This window comes from Nycticebus coucang, chromosome 19 (assembly GCF_027406575.1).
Source record: "Nycticebus coucang isolate mNycCou1 chromosome 19, mNycCou1.pri, whole genome shotgun sequence".
NCBI classification, from domain to species: Eukaryota; Metazoa; Chordata; class Mammalia; order Primates; family Lorisidae; genus Nycticebus; species Nycticebus coucang.
Genome location: NC_069798.1, coordinates 39,006,197 through 39,011,539, shown reverse-complemented (window position 1 = coordinate 39,011,539; position 5,343 = coordinate 39,006,197). Strand labels below are relative to the sequence as shown.

The window sequence follows — 5,343 nt, the reverse complement described above, 5'->3', positions numbered from 1 at the left end:
TAAGGGTTCAGAGCCTCCATTTCTCACCAGGATCTGAGTAAAATACTTTATCCTGTGGGGCTCCCATGTTTTCTGCTCCTCTATTTTTTTGGCACAGTTTCATCTGAGTGACAAAATTGATTAGGTACCCTTTGTACCTACTGTGGGTCTACAAGTGATATTTCACCCTTAGTCATTAACTTGCTTCAACTGTCCAAAGATACAGTTTTAGAAGATTGTAGCAGAAGTAGTAGACTTGGGTATTATTATTTGAATCTATCTCTATGAAGAATCAATTATAAAAATAATTTAAGCTGACACAGTTAACATATGACTTCCAGCCACAACTAGTAGCAGCAAAATAAGATATTAACATGTAGTTTCAGCTGGAACTAGTTCCCAAGGAAATTCTAGTTCCATGTGCATCTTGTTTTTAACTATTTAGTTAGAAACCAGCACTGTGGTTAACACAGTAAATAGTATTAAATAGAAATCTCTCAGCAAGAGTAAGGTGGCAGTAGGAAGCTTATCTCTTATAGCAGAATAGGTAGAGACATTTCGAGCACAAATAGGCTGAATGTTTGGAATGACAGAGCAAGTTGTATGGCTGCTGTGTTGTCTGAGTCACTCAGTCTGGTTCTATGTGCTCTCCCGTGTTGTCCCACACTGAAATGTTGGACCAGTGCCATCATCTGTACCACAACTGTAGCACAACCAATTCATATTATATTATAATTTTATTGTGTTATTGTTAGCTATTATAATTCTTCCTGCTAGTGCCTCTACCTAGAATTAAGGCAATTCTGCCATTTGAAACCCAACCAGAAATTTGATACAGCCACCTTACCTGACTGAATTATTCCCCATCTCCAGTTCTAAAGCCCTAATTCCCAGAAAACTGCATCTCTTTGGATATTTGGTAATATATCAATTTATGACATCTTTGGACCATGATTAATGGATGCCTGCCACACCCCCCACAATCCAGTTTCTTTCCTCAGCTTTAGGTTTTCTCCTGCTTGATTCTTTTCCTGTTGATGTCATGATTCTTACACAAGTTCCACTAGGGCATGGCAAACAATCTCTACACTATATTGTTTCAATCAACCATACAAACAAAAATTCATAGATTTTATATTATTTTCTTTATTTTTCTGATGGTTCTTAGCTATTTCTTTTTAAAATGTCTGGAGCTGTTTACTGATCCTAAGCTCCCTGAGATAATAAATTGTGAACATAATGTGAGATGCAATTTTGTTGGGAATAAAGAGGCTTGTGTTCTACTGATAGATCTGCTGCTAACATCTTTGGCCAACTTGCATGAAAAGGTTGTATCAGATAATTTTGGAGTTCCCTTTCGCCTCTAAGATGTTCTGATCTCATATCTGTGAATAGAGAAATGAGGAAACGAGGGAAGTAAATTTTTTCCAGGGTATGGAAAGTTAGAAAGTTTGAATAGAAGTAGCATATTCCTGTCTAGGTGATGCTAGTGTTGCTCAGGGGTGAGGTTCAGCTGAAAAACACCATGTCATCATGGACAGATGGATCACATGAACAATGCTTCCATGTGTATCTTCCTTTCCTGTCTCAACTCGTACTGGGTTCAGGTTTTCATCTAATAATCTGTTGGTATTTTACCAATGTAAATATGTACATAACTTTATTCAAAACTTTTAAAGATTTTTTAAGCATCGTGCTTAATCTCAGTAGAGATTACTACTGAGTAATGCTTACATCGTGCCTAATCTCAGTAGATTAGGATATGCCATTCTCTGGTTTCACTGGAAATACAGTTTTAATGTCTCTGACTGTATTTTCTTTAGCAGACACCAGGTGGCACAAGAATTTATTTCCTAACATTGAGACAAACCTACATCTTAGAAAAAAACATGCGACTCTTTTAGGTTCACTCATAAAACTAGGCTTTGATTTTAGCCTTATGTAGATCATTCTATTGATTCAATTAGCCATGAAAAGGGGCTACTTTATATGTTAGAGTTTTTATAAAGAAAAACCTGTCAAATATGGGTTATTAATACACAAGCACAGAAAAGAAAGTCCAAAGCATATAAGAAAGGGGAAATTAGAAAGATAAAATATTAGTGGAAGAGAGAGAAAAGAAAAGATGGACACAAACAGAGGGACAAAAATGGAATGTAAAAAAAAAAATGAGACTTAAAGAAAGAAGGGGAACGATGGCAAAGAGAAAGAATGGAAAGAGAAATCAGAAAAAGAAAAGAGAATAGCAACAAGATTCCACAGAGTAAGACTGAAGAGATAATTGTCTTTCACAGAAAAAGAAATGGACAGAGGCTCAGATAGTTTCAGGATAAGTGATAAGGGTTACTCAGTGTTATTCTTGCTATGTTAGTATTTTGTTTGCTTAAAAAATCTTTAAAAGGTGCTCGCTTCGGCAGCACATATACTAAAATTGGAACGATACAGAGAAGATTAGCATGGCCCCTGCGCAAGGATGACACGCAAATTCGTGAAGCGTTCCATATTTTTGTTAATTTTGACCAAAAAAAAAAAAATCTTTAAAAGTTTTGAATAAAGTTATGTACATATTTACATTGGGAAAATACCAACAGATTATTAAATGAAATGACTTTGTCCCAAGAGCCTGGTGAGTCCTGGAGGCTGTGAAGTGCTGTAATAGCCTGGAGTCTGCAATTGTAATTATCCTCTTCCAGAACTTAGTAGCTGCGACCTTGGAGAAGCTTCTTAGCCTTTTGGTGTCACATTTTCCTCATCTGTAAATTGTGAGGATTTAATGAGCCAAAATACTGCACTTATTGAGTAGTAAATTCTCACAGCAATGATGACAATGTAAAGTAGTTAGATATCATCAGGGTGGATGACAGATATGGTTGGGCTATTTTTGGATTGGTTTAAGTCAGGCTGTCCTGGGCTCTTATGGTAATGAGGCTAATAAAAACCTTGCAGGTGGGTTGTTATCAAAATATCGCCAGTGAGTTGTTTTCAAGACATTGCAGATGGGTTGTTTTGAGAATGGAGTTAATTAAGACCCAGGTAGATTTCTTTTTTTTTTTTTTCTTTTTTTTTTTTATTGTTGGGGATTAATTGAGGGTACAATACGCCAGGTTACACTGATTGCAATTGTTAGGTAAAGTCCCTCTTGCAATCATGTCTTGCCCCCATAAAGTGTGACACAAACGAAGGCCCCACCCCCCTCCCTCCGTCCCTCTTTCTGCTTTTTCTCCCCCTCCCCAATAACCTTAATTGTCATTAATTGTCCTCATATCAAAATTGAGTACATAGGATTCATGCTTCTCCATTCTTGTGATGCTTTACTAAGAATAATGTCTTCCACTTCCATCCAGGGTAATACGAAGGATGTAAAGTCTCCATTTTTTTTAATGGCTGAATAGTATTCCATGGTCTACATATACCACAGCTTGTTAATCCATTCCTGGGTTGGTGGGCATTTAGGCTGTTTCCATATTTTGGCGATTGTAAATTGAGCAGCAATAAACAGTCTGGTACAAGTGTCCTTATGATAAAAGGATTTTTTTCCTTCTGGGTAGATGCCCAGTAATGGGATTGCAGGATCAAATGGGAGGTCTAGTTTGAGTGCTTTGAGGTTTCTTCATACTTCCTTCCAGAAAGGTCGTACTAGTTTGCAGTCCCACCAGCAGTTTAAAAGTGTTCCCTTCTCTCCACATCCACGCCAGCATCTGCAGTTTTGAGATTTTGTGATGTGGGCCATTCTCACTGGGGTTAGATGATATCTCAGGGTTGTTTTGATTTGCATTTCTCTAATATATAGAGATGATGAACATTTTTTCATGTGTTTGTTAGCCATTCATCTGTCGTCTTTAGAGAAAGTTCTATTCATATCTCTTGCCCATTGATATATGGGATTGTTGGCTTTTTTCATGTGGATTAATTTGAGTTCTCTATAGATCCTAGTTATCAAGCTTTTGTCTGATTGAAAATATGCAAATATCCTTTCCCATTGTGTAGGTTGTCTCTTTGCTTTGGTTATTGTCCCCTTAGCTGTACAGAAGCTTTTCAGTTTAATGAAGTCCCATTTGTTTATTTTTGTTGTTGCAATTGCCATGGCAGTTTTCTTCATGAAGACTTTCCCCAGGCCAATATCTTCCAGTGTTTTTCCTATGCTTTCTTTGAGGATTTTTATTGTTTCATACCTTAAATTTAAGTTCTTTATCCATCTTGAATCAATTTTTGTGAGTGGAGAAAGGTGTTGGTCCAGTTTCAGTCTTTTACATGTATACATCCAGTTCTCCCAACACCATTTATTGAATAGGGAGTCTTTCCCCCAAGGTATGTTCTTGTTTGGTTTATCGAAGATTAGGTGGTTGTAAGATGTTAGTTTCATTTCTTGGTTTTCAATTCAATTCCAAGTGTATGTCTCTGTTTTTGTGCCAGTACCATGCTGTCTTGACCACTATGGCTTTGTAGTACAGACTAAGATCTGGTATGCTGATGCCCCCAGCTTTATTTTTATTACTAAGAACTGCCTTAGCTATACGGGATTCTTTCCTGTTCCACACAAAACACAGAATCATTTTCTCCAAATCTTGAAAGTACGATGTTGGTATTTTGATGGGAATGGCATTGAATAGGTAGATTGCTTTGGAAGTATAGACATTTTAACAATGTTGATTCTTTCCATCCATGAGCATGGTGTGTTCTTCCATTTGTTAATATCCTCTGCTATTTCCTTTCTGAGGATTTCATAGTTTTCTTTATAGAGGTCCTTCACCTCCTTCATTAGGTATATTCCTAGGTATTTCATTTTCTTTGAAACTATGGTGAAGGGAGATGTGTCCTTAATTAGCTTCTCCATCTTCACAGTTATTGGTGTATACAAAGGCTACTGACTTGTGGACATTGATTTTATATCCTGAAACATTACTGTATTTGTTGATGACTTCTAGGAGTCTTGTGGTTGAGTCTTTGGGGTTCTCTAAGTATACATAAGATCATGTCGTCAGCAAAGAGGGAGAGTTTGACCTTCTCTGCTCCCATTTGGATTCCCTTTATTCCCTTGTCTTGCCTAATTGTATTGGCTAGAACTTCCAGCACTATGTTGAATAGTAAAGGTGACAGAGGACAACCTTGTCTGGTTCCAGTTTTAAGAGGAAAAACTTTCAGTTTTACTCCATTCAGTAAAATATTAGCTGTGGGTTTGTCATAGATAGCTTCAATCAGTTTTAGAAATGTGCCACCTATGCCTATACTCTTCAGTGTTCTAATTAGAAAAGGATGCTGGATTTTATCGAATGCTTTTTCTGCATCTATTGAAAGGATCATGTGTTCTTTACTTTTGCCTCTGTTATATGGTGGGTAACGTTTATGGACTTGCGTATGTTAAAC

General features: G+C 37.0%; 1 non-coding gene across 1 annotated transcript; it reads left to right on the top strand.

The window, feature by feature from the left end:
* The first annotated feature begins 2,380 nt into the window (after positions 1 to 2,380).
* LOC128572251 (U6 spliceosomal RNA) lies at positions 2,381 to 2,487 on the top strand. Its single transcript, XR_008376144.1, has one exon. It is a non-coding gene; the product is annotated as a U6 spliceosomal RNA (small nuclear RNA).
* Positions 2,488 to 5,343: the final 2,856 nt, after the last annotated feature.